The sequence below is a fragment of the Erinaceus europaeus genome, chromosome 3 (genome assembly GCF_950295315.1).
Source record: "Erinaceus europaeus chromosome 3, mEriEur2.1, whole genome shotgun sequence".
Taxonomy (NCBI): Eukaryota; Metazoa; Chordata; class Mammalia; order Eulipotyphla; family Erinaceidae; genus Erinaceus; species Erinaceus europaeus.
The window spans coordinates 158,361,448-158,376,828 of NC_080164.1; the positions used below are offsets into that span (position 1 = coordinate 158,361,448).

At 39.6% G+C, this 15,381-nt stretch overlaps 1 pseudogene; it reads left to right on the top strand.

Moving 5' to 3' along the window:
* Window positions 1–1,691: 1,691 nt before the first annotated feature.
* LOC103113278 (splicing factor C9orf78-like) lies at window positions 1,692–3,041 on the top strand (annotated as a pseudogene).
* Window positions 3,042–15,381: the final 12,340 nt, after the last annotated feature.

The following is a 15,381-nucleotide window of genomic DNA, read 5'->3' on the forward strand; positions in this document are numbered from 1 at the left end:
CTCTGTCTTCCCCTCCTCTCTTCATTTCTCTCTGTCCTATCCAACAACGATGACAACAATAACTACAACAATAAAATAAGGGCAACAAAAGAGAATAAATAAATAAATAAATAAATAATTAATTTTTTTTATAAAAAAAGGAAGGAAGAAAGAAAAGCTGCTAGGAGCAGTGGATTTGTTGTATAGGCACCAAACCTAAATCATAGCCCTTGGGAGAAAAACAAAAATAAAATAAAAAATACAAACAAACAAAAAAGAAGCTTTCTAGTCTTGGCTGGTGAAATATTGATAGTACACTTGTATAGTATGTTTTGTCATGCTTTTTACTCAAGTTTGAGTCCAATCTTTACCTCACTGAAGGAGGTTTCAGTGCTATAGTCTCTACCTCCAATTTTTTTCAGTGCTATAGTCTCTACCTTCCAATTTTTGTGGAAGCACATGAGCAAAAATATAGAGAACTTTTTGAAAGGGGGAGAGTGACAGAGAAGAGAGAGAGAGAGAGAGAACATATCACTGAAGTTTCCTTCAATGCATAGAAGGTCAGGCTTGAACCTAGTTTCACACACATGGCAAAGCAGCACACTTTCCAAATGTTCTATTTCTCCAGCTCAAGTCAGAGCAATTTTAGAGAGATCTAAATGCCAAGGAGTTGATAAAAGATAACCATTATGAACTGATATGATACATTATAAAGCTGTAGTCATTAAAGTTATGTGGATTTTTCTTTAAAGATTTAATGAGAAAAATGAGAGACAGAGCTTAGGGGACCACTGGGGGCTATGCAGTGCCATACAAACTATTGATCTAAATGCAAGTACTGCTCTCAACCTCTGTGCCATCTCCCTAGTCCAGGAAATATGGATATGTAACAAGAGTAGTAAGCCCAAGGGGACAGAGATTTCAGAGATGGTTTGTTCTGTTTCAATATCTTAATGCTTTTTTGGCCACCAAGTTCCAGTTGTTACCATGATGCCAACCTGACTTCCCTGGGCAGACAACCTCACCAATGTGACCTGGAGCCCTGCCTCTCCAGTGCCCTGCCCCACTAGGAAAGAGAGAGACAAGCTGTGAGTATGGATTGACCTGCCAATACCCATGTTCAGCGAGGAAGCAATTACAGAAGCTAGACCTTCATTCAACCTTCTGCACCCCATAATGATTCTGGGTCCATGTTCCCAGAGAGATAAAGAATAGGAAAGCTTCCAATGGAGGGGATGGGATACAGAGTTCTGGTAGTGGGAATTATCACCCTTTTATCCTATGGTCTTGTCATTATTTCCATTTTATAAATAAATTAAAAAAGAAAAAAAATTCACACATGCCTGACACCATGCTCTCCCCTGCCCACCTTTTCCCAAATTCCAGTGAACCAATGCCCAAATATGAATAGTGAAACATTCAGAATGGGTCAGAATAAATAGTTTCTTAAGAAATAAAATAAACTGTTCTTAATGAATAAGCTAGCTCCACAATATGGACAACAAAAATGTGAAAATATTAAGTGTTAGAAAAGATAGAGATTAGTACCAGGCAGAGGCACAGCAGGTAAAGAGTATGCACTTTAGTATGTAAGGATCCAGGTTTAAGTCCCCAGTCTCCACCTGCAGGAGTGAGCACTGAAATTAGAATCTGAAGTGGCTGAGACCCCAGCGTAGAGATGTGGATGGTGGAGCGCACATCCTGGAAAAATCATGCAGGTCACTGGAGAGACTTTCAGCAGGCGCTGGGTGGACTCAGAGTCGGAGGAAGGTGAGCAGGATTCAGAGTAAGTTTGGTTAAAACTGGAAGAAACCTGAGAGGTGCAGAACTTGAGGAAGAGGCCCAATGGGGTGAGTGCTGTGGCTCTGCTGGTAGGAGAGAAGGTACAAGAAGAGACCACTCTAGTGGATGATCCCTTTCAGATGAAGACAGGCGGGATGGTGGACATGAAGAAACTGAACGAAAGGGGCAAAGATAAGATCAGTGAAGAGGAAGATCTCCACTTGGGGACATCCTTCTCCGCAGAAACCAACCGAAGGGATGAGGATGCCGGCATGATGAAGTACATTGAAACAGAACTGAATAAACGGAAAGGGATCACGGAACACAAAGAGCACAAAGTCAAGCCCCAAAATGCAGAGGACTATCTTTAGGAACTTCAAGAAAACATCCGTGTTTCCTCAGAAAAGAAGACTGAGGAGATGCTTTCTAACCAAATGTTGAGCAGCATCCCTGAGGTGGACCTTGGCATCAATGCTAAAATAAAGAACATCATCTCCATGGAGGACGCCAAGGCCCGGCGACTGGCAGAGCAATAGAACAAGAAGAAAGACAGTGAGACATGTGCCTACCAACATGGCCGTGAATTATGTGCAGCACAACCGATTTTATCATGAAGAGCTCAATGCTCCCATCCGGAGAAACAAGGAAGAGCCCAAAGCCCGACCTTTGAGAGTGGGTGTGATACAGAGAGGCCAGAGCCTGAGAAGTTCCTCTCCTAATCGCAAGTGTCCTGCTAATGAAAAGGCCACTGATGACTATCACTGTGAAAAGTTCAAGAAGATGAACAGGCGGTAGTGAGGGGGACTCAGAGGGAGAAGTATTGAATGCCATGTAAATAGCACCAAACCTTCCCAGCCCTTAAGTGAGAAGACTTCCTGGACAGAAGCCCACTCACTTGTGAGCGGACACTTGCCCAAACTGGTTCAGTTAGTGTCACAGTCTGCTTACCTGTTGGATTTCTCAGGCACTGAATTTGTAACCTTTTAAAACAAGAAAAGATGTGTAGTTTTCCCATTTGGGGCAAAGCCAATTCTTGTGTATGCTATTAAATTGTGTTGTTAAAAAAAAAAAAAAAGAAATTAGAAACTATTCTGGGGAGTAGGGCGGTAGGTAGCACAGTGGGTTAAGCGCACGTGGTGCAAAGCGCAAAGACCAGTGTAAGGATCCCGGTTCGAGCCCCCAGCTTCCCACCTGCAAGGGAGTCGCTTCACAAGCGGTGAGGCAGGTCTGCAGGTGTCTATCTTTCTCTCCCCCTCCTCTCTCCATTTCTCTCTGTCCTATCCAACAACGACGACATCATAACAACAATAATAACTACAACAAAAACAACAACAAAAAGGCAGCAAGGGGAAAAAGGGAAAATAAATAAATATAAAAAAAAGAAAGAAAAAGAAATTAGAAACTATTCTGGCGGGCTCTCTCTCTCTCTTCCTAATTTTTATCTTTGGAATACTATTACATGTTTCTGTTTCCATTAAATACACGCAGATATCTTTTTGTTCAAAAGTGATATTTTTACTTTTTACTTACTGATACTACTTAAAAAGATCACTGGTATTTTTATCGCTCAATTTGTATGCCATTAATTTTCTTGTTGTTGTTATCATGCTGAACCAAAATCTCTCACTGAAGGGCAGCAATGACAGTGTTACTTGAGTGTACTGTGGGCTATGTGTGAATAGAGAGCATTTATTTCTTGGTGGTGGTGGATTAGACATTCGGCAGTAGACATGGGTGGTGGGGTACCACACATTTGATGTGTGAAACTATACTCTTTAAATTGATGGTGCTTTAGGGAGTGGGGCTGTAGTGCAGTGGGTTAAGCGCAGGTGGCGCAAAGCACAAGGACCGGCATAAGGATCCCGGTTCGAACCCTGGCTCCCCACCTGCAGGGGAGTCGCTTCACAGGCGGTTTGACAAAGGACAGCCCCTCAACATTAAGTTGGAGGACTCGAAGAGCAGGACCAACAGCTTGAAAGCTGTCAGGAGCTGCTTGTTGCTGGCTTTGAAAGTGACTGGGATCCATGTGGATTCAGTCCGCTAGGAAGGATCGTCAGTTTGTAGTAGGTCTGCAGGTGTCTATCTTTCTCTCCTCCTCTCTGTCTTCCCCTCCTCTCTCCATTTCTCTCTGTCCTATCCAACAATGACAACAACAATAAAACAATAAGGGCAACAAAAGGGAATAAATAAATAAAATTAAAATTTAAAAAAATTTAAAAAAATTGATGGTGCTTTAAACAAATGTCACCTCATCAAAAATAAAATAAATAAAACTATTACATAAAATCAGAAGTTGTCACATTATTAAAACATTGGGGTTGGTTGAAAGGGTCTAATGGATGGTGTGGAAGAATACTGATGCTCTGAAATTGGGTCTAGTATGACAACACACATCTTGAAGAGGTGTGAGATGGTACCCCTAGAACATATAAAGTGTTGTAAATCATTATCATCTTGATTAAATAAATTCAGATACATGCTGCCTTTATTTTACTATCATTATTTTTTAGAAGGAATGTATGAAAGTGACCACAGCACCAAAACTTTCTTCAGTGTGTGGGGCCAGACTTGAACCTGAATCTTGCACATGGCAAAGCAGCATACTATCCAAGTGAGCTGTTTTGCTGGACCACAGCTTTGTTTTTGTTTGAATTTTTGTTATCACCAGGGTTTCACTACTCTGGGTCAACATTCTCAGACAGAAAAGGAGGATAAAAGAGAACACCACACCAAAGCTTTCCCCAATGAGGTGGGGGTGGCGGGGGTGGGGGGTTGGGGTGTGGGGGAGTTGGGTTTGAACTTGGATAATGTGCAATATACGCTACTTTTTGACAGTTGAGTAAGTCAAATGCCTATGCAGAGATTAAAACTAATGTATTGGGAAAAAATATATCAAATAAATAATAATCAAAGTAAAGATTGTATAGCTATATTGTTATCAAACAAAACAGACGTTTAGATAGGAAACATTAAAGAGGCAACAAAGGCATATGACAAGAATACACCCTATTGATCAAAAGATATAGCATTTCAACATAATTAAACATCCAAAAAAACAACCTCAATTTTTTAAGAAGCCAAACTAATAGAACTACAGGAGAAATGGGCACATCTTCCATTATAAAGATAATTTGGTAAGTCTCTCTAAAATGGTGATAGAGCAAGTATACAAAAATATATACAATTTACAAGTTAAGAATGTAGGCTTATTAAGTTTTGTTTTTATAGTGAAATCATACATTCTTCTCATATACATGATTATAGATTGAATTGGTCATCTATTAAATAGAAAGTTAGTTTCAACATATATGTATCACATCTTTTCTTAAAAATTTATTAATAAAAAGGAAACACTGACAAAACCATAGGATAATAGGGGTATAACTCCCCACAGTTCCTGTCACCAGAACTCCGCATCCCATCCCTTCCTCTTATAGCTTTCCTATTCTTTATCCCTCTGGGATTATGCACCCAAGGTCATTGTGGGATGTAGAAGGTGGAAGGTCTGGCTTCTATAATTGCTTCCCCGCTGAACATGGGCATTGACAGGTCAATCCATACTCCCAGCCTGTCTCTCTCTTTCCCTAGTGGGGTGGGGTTCTGGGGAATCCAAGCTCAAGGACACATTGGTGGGGTTGTCTGTTCAGGGAGGTTTGGTTGGCATCATGCTAGCATCTGGAACCTGGTGGCTGAAAAGAGAGTTAACATATAAAACAAAACAAGTTGTTGACTAATCATGAATCTAAAGGCTGGAGTAGTGCAGATGAAGAGTTGAGGGGGGTAGTCTCCATTTTGTAGATAGCTAGTAGGCATATTTTAGTTATATTCTAAAGGGCCTGTGGCTATACTAGTTTTTTTTTTTTTTCTTGCTGGGAAATTGTGCAGATGCAGTCACATCTGCCATGTTGTCCCTTCAGGCTACTGCTAGTTCCCTTGAGAGTTGGGACATTCTCAGAGTGCCTGTTCCGCCATGTTGTGCCCTCAGGGCATTGCCTATTTCCCCCGAGTGCTTTGGTTACTCCTCCCCCTTCCCATTCTCACGAGAGTTATTATCCTATCCTGAAGTGCTATGGTTACTCCTCCCCCTTTCCATTCTCACTAGAGCTACTCCCATAAAAGCCCTTCTTCTTCCGTACCTCACTCTCTTGCCGGCTCTTCACTTTGTTGTTTAGAAGCAGGAAAGGTTACTGCGTGAGGGGCCATTTTTGCTACCTCCACGTGGCCCAACCTGCTTCTCTTGCACCCAATTCTGAGGTGCCAGTGCAAATAAAGATTTGTGTTCCCTCTTTGCTCTGGATCTCCTCTCTTTCTACTCCGCAGCGCAGAACGACATTTCTTTTCCCTGATCCTGAAATCTGATATGCAGGTGGATCTAAGTTATTGTCTGGGGAGACAATTTCATGGCTAGAAAAAGGACCTGAAAGCTGGTTCAAGAAAGAAAGTAGCTCCCAAGTATGGGAAAGGTGTATAAATATTGACTGTAAACCCCATGGATTTGATGGTATCACATCTTTTTTTTTTTGTAGTTATTGTTGTTGTTGTGATTGATGTCGTTGTTAGGACAGAGAGAAATGGAGAGAGGAGGGGAAGACAGAGAGGGGAAGAGAAAGAAAGACACCTGCAGACCTGCTTTACTGCCTGTGAAGTAACTTGCAGGTGGGGATACAGGGGCTATAACTGGAATCCTTATGTTGGTCCTTGTGCTTTGCACCACCTACGCTTAACCCGCTGTGCTACTGCCAGACTCCTGATGGTATCACATCTTTTATGACACTGCCACAGAGGAGTTTATTTCTAGCTTTTTTTTTTTTTTTTTTTTTGCTCGGGGGTCGCGTAACTAGCTTTTAATAGCCTGTACATTTTTAGAAACTTAAGAATGTATTGCTAAATAATAAAGAAATAATAGAAAACTTTAAACACTAGAAAGAAATTATAATAGGGGCCAGGTGGTGACATTGTAATGGTTAAGCACACATTACAATGTGCAAGGATCCAGATTTGAGCCTCTGGTCTGCACCTGCATGGGGAAAACTTTGCAAGTGCTGAAGCAGGGCTGCAACTTTCTCTCTGTCTCTCTCCCTCTCTCTCTTCCCCTCCCTTTTCTTTTTAGCTGTTTCTATCCAATAAATAAATAAAGATAATAAAATAAAACTTAAAGAAAGAAATGATAATAAAAAACATCAAATAATGTGGGATTAAAAACTATGTTAATGAAAAAATATACCGCTATATGCTTAAAAATTATTTAAGTGGGGGAACAGCTCAGTGGGTTAAGCACACATGGCACAAAGCGTAAGGACCGACTCAAGGATCCAGGTTCAAGTCCCTGGCTTCCCACCTGCAGTGGGTTGCTTCATAGGGTGCAGAAGTTCTGCGGGTGTCTATCTTTCTTTTCCCCTCTCTTTCTTCCCTTCCTCTCTCGATTTCTCTCTGTCCTATCCAACAACAACAAGGGCAACAAAATGGAAAAAATAGCCCCCAGGAATAGTGGGTTTGTCTGAGCCCCAGTGATAACCCTGGAGGCAAAAAAAAAAAAAAATCATTTGGGAATTACTGTCATCAACTATCACTGGGGCGTCACCATTCCTGGCTTTTTCAACTATCAATAATTGACAGAAAGAAAAACATCAGGGCAGCACTGAAGCAACCCTCATTGCAGTGAATAAAATTATTTTAAAAAATTTAAAATATGTTTATAAGACTGGAAATATCTTTTATGTTGTGACCTAGATTTGAGCCTAACCCCCACCACAACGGAAAAAGTTTCTATGCTATCTATTATTTCCCTCTTCTACATGTTTCACTCTGTCTAAAAACTTTTGCTAAAAAAATAAATACATTCAGAAAGGGACACAAAATCTGAAATGTGTTTTTCTGCATATGAAATTGAAAAAAAAACAAATTCCAAACAATTAAAAAATTAAACTAATGAAACAGGAAATAAACATGTGGAATAGTCGCACACTTAAAGCTTGTTTTCAAAAGTCCTGTCAAAAGGGTAAAACCTCAATAATAGATGAGAAAACTAAAAATGTTTCATAATTTTATTCATTTCTTCTTGCTACTGAGTTTATCGCTGTGACTCGGTACCTGCATGCCTCTACTTCTCCCAGCAGTCTTCTCCCCCATACCTCTTTATTTTGACTGAGACAGAGAGAAATAGGGAGGGACAGAAAGAGACAGAGCATCCTCCTGCAGATGGTAGCCAGAGGCATCAATCCAAGCAAACATATATGAGATAAAAAGCAATTTAAAATATAAAGAGACATTACTAACAACTAGTTACTAAAATTGTAGTGAACCAAAGAAATAAATAGGGAAAGGTAGCATGTTAAAACTGACTTCTGGGAGTCCGGCGGTAACACAGGTAGTTAAACGCATGTGGTGCGAAGTGCAAGGACATGAGTAAGGATCCTGGTTTGAGCTCCAGGCTACCCACCTGCAGGGGAGTCGCCTTTACAGGCAGTGAAGCAGGTCTCTAAGTGTCTGTCTTTCTCTCACCCTCTTTGTCTTCCCCTCTCCTCTCCATTTCTCTCTGTCCTAACAACTATGACATCAATAACAACAACAATAATTACAACAACAATAAAAAAACAAGGGTAACAAAAAGGGAAATTAAATAAATATAAAAAAATTAAAAAACTGATTTCTTTCTGTCTTTCTCTTAGTTAACTAATTGTCTTTCCTTGTCCCCAAGATTAGTGCTCAGTGCCAGTACTAAAAATCCACCAATTCAGGTAGCCACTATTTTCTTTCTATTTTTATTTCATAGGATACAGAGAAATTGAGAGGGGGAGGAAAGATAGAGAGATAGACAGATAGGGAGAGAGAGAGAGACCTGCAAATCTGCTTCACCTCTTGTGAAATGTCAGTCCCCCCTGCAAGTGGGGAGGGGGATCTCAAACCCAGGCTTTAGGCATGGCTCAACCAGTGTCTCACATCCCATCCCCTTTCTTTTCTCTTGTAATTATGTAACACTTTACAACATATGTTTCTGTATTCTCCTTTAAAAAGTCATAACAGTGCTGGGGCTATGACATTCTACCTTTCCCTGACTGCTTTTTATTTTACACACACACACACGCACACGCACACGCACACACATACACACTGGCTGTGGAGCGTTGTGGCTTCTTTTATTTTAGACAGACAGGCAGACAGGCAGACACGCAGACACACACACACACACACACACACACACAATGGCGGTGGAGGGTTGGGGCTTTTTATTTCAGACAGACAGGCAGACATGCAGACACACACACACACACACACACATACACACAATGGCGGTGGAAGGTTGGGGCTTTTTCTTTATTTCAGAAAGCCAGACAGGCAGGCAGACAGACACACACACACACATATTCATAGTGGAGGGTTGGGGGACATATCAAGAGAGAGCTGCTCCACTATCTGTGGAGTACTCCCACATTATGCTGCTCCCATTGGGGTTTGAACCCAGGGCCTCACTCATGGCAAAACATATGCTCTCCTGCGTGAGCTGTTTCCTGGTCCTGCATTTTCATTCAGGTTAGGTAATATATAACTACACCATTTAACTCTTAAAATAGTTTTAAGTCCTGTTAGCCACACACATAGACAGTATTTTTTTTAATAGAACTTTGTAAATGAATTGTTCCACAGGTTTGTTTAAAACTGTGTTTAAGTATTTAAGTATTCACGTACTTAGAGTTAAATTTATTAAAGCAAAATAATCATTGTGATAGTAAATTAATCTGAATGGTTCTTTTTCATATAAGGCAGGCCCCACCCTACCTGAAATTGATTTATATAGGATATATTTTAAAGCCTTTATCAGCAGTAAACATTCAAATGGGATCTTTACTCTCTAAATGGAATGCCCATAAAGACTTTAAATGTAAAGTCATCCATACAGTAGTAAGTATTTGCAGATAGGCCAAGACTGTTTCCCTCTCATACAATCTCAAAGAGTGAGAAATTATCTCAAAATTGAAGGAAGCCAAATGAAATTCCAGCTTCCACAAAATATGCCATTAAAAGTATAGGAACTGTGTTGCTCTCACCTCCCTTGGAGATTTTCCATCAATAAAACCCAACTGTCTTTTACTTCTGGTTTCTGGTGAATTCTTTCAGCTTTGAGAAGGAATCACTGTTCAGCAGCACCCCGGTGACAATTATGTGTACTAGCTTTCCTAACACAAACTTTATAGAGAACGAAAATAGGATACAAGAAGAAAGATTCTAGTCCAAGTGAATTCAACTAGAGGGCTCAGAAGGCTATTGTCACAGCAGTGAGGTTGAATTATCCACAGGATAAAATCTTTTCTGATTCCAACTGCCATATACTCAAAACAGCCCTCCAAGGTGTCAGTATGACTCCAAGTAGCTCAGTAGCATCACAAAACAAAGTTCAACATTATTTAAAGGACAATAAATTATCCAAGGCACCCAGCACAGTGAAGTGTATAGTACTAGTCTCCAACCTAGAATTGTGAAGTATGCAATGAAACAGAGAATACAGTCACCAGTGCCAGAATAATGGATTAAGAATGCCAGAAATGACACAAATAGAAGAGCCGGTACAAATAACCTTAAAACAGTGACGAAAAATAGAATATGGTCAAGGGTTAAAAAAAAAAAAAAAAAAAAAAAAGCAAGGACTGTAAAGAAATACAAACAACCCAAATAGAAGTTCTAGAAACAACAATAATAGCAATTAAAGCCCTACAACTATAGTAAATAGCAAAGCAGACATATAATCCCATTAAAATCAGGAATTTGTGACAAAATGTATAAACAAGTGTGGGAATATGCCATTAAGTGTCAGATAAATGGTTCTTAAGGTAGTGTACCCAGAAGCTCACGCTGGGTTACTGCTATCTTTGAAAAGACAGCATTGATGTTCAAAGTAGTTACTATGCTGTGCCAAGGTTTGCTTCTATGTGAAATGAATATAGTAACACCACATTCCACCAGGCTTATTAATCAAAAAATGTGCACAAGGCACACACTTTAGTGGCTATAAGAATGTTTATGAAGCAAAAACTGACACAGCCATCCATGCATAAACACACAGGAATCAGATTCCCTCCCAACTTACCTCAATTTTTATATTATTTATTTGTTAGTTATTAATAGTTGTAAGTTTACAATGTATAGTTCCACACCTGCCACGAAAGTTCAGTATTCCCACCTTCTCACTTCCTAAAGATAGCCACCAGACTTCTTATGAGTCTTATAAACAGTTTGCTAGCTTCTGTTTTGCTTGGATTTTATTTGGGGCAAGTTCATGCAAATCAAATTTTTAGATTTCACATATGAGTGAAACAATCTGGCAGTTGTCGTTCATTTCTTTACTTATTTCATTAAGCATAATCACCTCCAGTTCCATCCATTTTGTCCCAAAGGACACAATATCATCTTTTCTGGTTGCAGAGTAGTATTCCATGGAATATATCTCATAACTTCTTTAGCCAGTCATCTGATGATGGGCATTTAGGTTACTTCCACTCTTTGACTATTGTGAATAATGCAGCTATGAACATATGTCTCTTCGAATTAGTGCTTGAGTGTCCACTGGATATATGCCTAAGAGTGGCATTGCTGGGTCATAAGGTAATTCCATTTTTATTTATTTAAGGACTGACTGTCCATACAATCTTCCAAAGGGGTTGCTTGCATTCCCACCAGCAGTAAATCAGAGTTTCCTTTTCTCTACAACCTCTCTCAAATCTACAATTTCCTGGTTTGTTGATATAAGTAAGCCCTTCTCTCACCTATGAGATGTATCTCTGTATGGTTTTACTTTGCATTTCTTTAATGATAAGTGAAGTGGAGCATTTCTTCAAGTGTTTGTGGGTTATGTGTATCTCTTCTTTTTAATTTTTAAAATATTTTTTATATTATTCTCTTTTGTTGCCCTTGTTATTTTATTGTTGTAGCTATTGTTGTTGTTATTGATGCAATCGTTGTTGGATAGGACAGAGAGAAATGGAGCGAGGAGGGGAGATAGAGACGGGGAGAGAAAAACAGACACCTGCAGACCTGCTTCACTGCTTGTGAATGGACTACCCTGCGGGTGGGGAGCCGGGGGCTTGAGCTGGATTCCACCTTATGCTGGTCCTTGCACTTTGCACCACTTGCTCTTAAGCTGCTGCGCTACCGCCCAACTCCCATGTGTATTTCTTCTTTAGAAAACTGTTTGTTTAGTTCTTCGGCCCACTTTTTTATTGAGTTATTTTTCTTCTTTTGTAGATCTGTACCAATTCTATATAGATGTTTAATATCAGTCTGCTGTGCAAATATCTTCTTCCATTTACTGGGTTACCTGGTTATCTTTGTGTAGTTTGCTTTTGATGTATAGAAGCTTTTTAAATTTTATTTAATGCCATTTATTTACTCTTCTTTTCATTTCCCAGGGCTTTAGTCTCCAAATACATCATTCATGTAAAGGTTCTGAAAAGTTTCACCATTTTCTTCTATAAATTTTAGAGTTTTGGTCTAATACGTAGAACTTTAATCCAATTTTATTTGACTTTAGTGTATGGCGTTAGGTGGTGGCATAGTTTCACTTTTATTTCTTTTTTTTTTAAGAATATTATATTTATTTATTGGATAGAGATGGCCAGAAAACAAGAGGGGAGATTAAGAGTTAGAGAGACAGAGAGATACCTGCAACACTGTTTCGCCACTCACAAAACTTTTCTGCAGGTGGGGACTTGGGGCTCAAATCTGTGTCTCTGCATATTGTAACATGTGTGCTCAACCAGGTGTGCCACCATCGAGCCCCTAGTTTTGCTTTTCTTTTTCTTTTTTTAAAAATTTTTTTATTTAATAAAGGATTAATTAACAAAACCATAGGGTAGGAGGGGTACAACTTCACACAATTCCCACCAGCCAATCTCCATATCCCACCCCCTTCCCTGATACCTTTCCCATTCTCTATCCCTCTGGGAGCATGGACCCAGGGTCATTGTGGGTTGCAGAAGGTAGAAGGTCTGGCTTCTGTAATTGCTTCCCCGCTGAACATGGGCCTTGACTGGTCGGTCCATACTTCAGTCTGCCTCTCTCTTTCCCTAGTAGGGTAGGTCTCTGGGGAAGCAGAGATCCAGGACACATTGGTGGGGTCTTCAGTCCAGGGAACCCTGGCCAGCATCTGATGACATCTGGAACCTGGTGGCTGAAAAGAGAGTTAACATAAGAAGCCAAACAAATTATTGAGCAATCGTGGACCCAAAGCCTGGAATAGTGGAGAGGAAGTATTAGGGGGATACTCACTGCAAACTCTAGTGTACTTCTGCTTTCAAGTATATATTTTGCAGTAGTTTACGGGATACGTGTGAAGATATGCTCTCTCTCACAGAAACTGGTGTATATCTAGGTTTTGGGACTTTGCTAGAAAGTGAAACACCTGAGATGGAACCAGAGTATACCATGAAAGGAAAGGTCTCACCCAAGTAATGAAGCTGAAGGGTTGTCACTCCACACGTGAAGTCTCTGGACACAGTCTGAAGTGAAGCATGCTGAGGTTGGCAATCATTGTGTTGGTTAGGTTGTGATCGGCAGATGCAATATTATTTGATATGGATTGGGAGAGGCATACGGGAAAGTGGGCCCTATCCAATGGTTCCAGGACTGGGGGAAGTAGAGACTCTATAGTGGAGATGTGAGGTTCCTGACTGGGTTGTAACATGCAGAAGAAAGAAATTGAACCACTTTATCTCACCAGAAACAAAAATCAACTCCAAATGGATCAAAGACCTAGATGTCAGACCAGAAACAATCAAATACTTAGAGGAAAACATTGGTAAAACAGTTTCCCACCTACACCTCAAGGACATCTTTGATGAATCAAACCCAATTGCAAGGAAGACTAAGGCAGAAACAAACCAATGGGACTACATCAAATTGAAAAGCTTCTGCACAGCCAAAGAAACTATTAAACAAACAAAGAGACCCCTCACAGAATGGGAGAAGATCTTCACATGCCAGACATCAGACAAGAAACTAATCACCAAAATATATAAAGAGCTCAGCAATCTTAGCACCAAAAAAGCAAATGACCCCATCCAAAAATGGGCAGAGGATATGAACAAAACATTCACCTCAGAGGAGATCCAAAAGGCTAACTAACAAACATATGAAAAACTGCTCTAGGTCACTGATTGTCAGAGAAATGCAAATTAAGACAACACTAAGATACCATCTCACTCCTGTAAGAATGGCATACATCAAAAAGGACAGCAGCAACAAATGCTGGAGAGGTTGTGGGGGACAGAGGAACCCTTTTACATTGTTGGTAGGAATGTAAATTGGTACAGCCTCTGTGGAGAGCAGTCTGGAAAACTCTCAGAAGGCCAGACATGGACCTTCCATACGATCCAGTAATTCTAGTTTTGTTTTCTATATGTGGCTGTTTGATTTTCCCAGCACCATCTGTTGAAGAGATCTTCTTTAAGCCCATTGAATGATTTTTCCCCCTTAGTCATATTAGGTAATTGTAAATGTGTGGGATCATTTCTGGGCTTTCAATTCTACTCTATCCAACTATCCATTTTTATTCCAGTATCATGCCGTTTCGATTATTATTGCTTTTTTTGATTATTATTGCTTCCTAACTGAAGTTAGAAAGCATGATAGCTCTATAATTTTCCTTCCCCCACCACCAAGAAATACCTTTGGTAATTAACAGCCTTTTGTAGTTTCACACAAAATTTTTGGACAAGTTCAATTTGCTTGAATAATGCCATAGTAATTTCAATAAGGATTTCACTGAAATTGTACCTTGCTTTTGGTAGAAAGGTTATTATAATGCTTATTCTTCCAATCTAGGAACAAGGGATGTTCTTCCATTTTTGTGTGTCCTCTATTTCTTTCAGCAATGTCTTACAGTTTTCTCTGTAAAGGTCTTTCTCCTCTTTTGTGAGATTCACCCCAAGGTATTTTATCATTTTGGGTTTAGTCTTTTGCTTCCCTTTTCTCTGATTTCTAGTTAACATACAGAAATGCTACAGATTTACATGTATTTATGTTGAGTTTTGTATCCTACTATTGTACTGAATTTATTAATTCCAGTAGTTTTTTAGTGGAGTCTTTGAGGTTCTCAAAGTATAATATTATGTTATTAGGAAAAAGTGATAATTTGATTTCTTTTTCCAACCTGTATGCCTGATATCTATTTCTTTTCTGACTGCAATGGCAAGGACATCAACAACTATGTTGAATAACAGCAGAGATAGTGGACATCCTTGTTTGATTCCTGATTTTAGAGGGAAAGCTTTCACCTTTTCCCCATTAAGAATGATGCTGTCTATGGATTTGTTGTAAATGGTCTTTATTTTGTTGAGGAATGGCCTTTTTATTCCCAGTTCCTGGGGGGGGTATTTATCATATATGGCTGTTGTATATTGTCAAATGTCTTTTTGTGATTAATTAATATGACCTTGCAACTTTTATCTTTCTTTTCGTTGATACAATAAATTACATTGATTAACTATGGATGTTGAACCACCCATACCCAAGGATGAATTTCACTTGGTCTTGGTAAATTATTCTCTTGATGCTGTTGGATTCAATTTGCCAAGATTATGTTCAGGATCTTTGCATCAGTGTTCATCGGGGATACAGGTCTATAGTTGT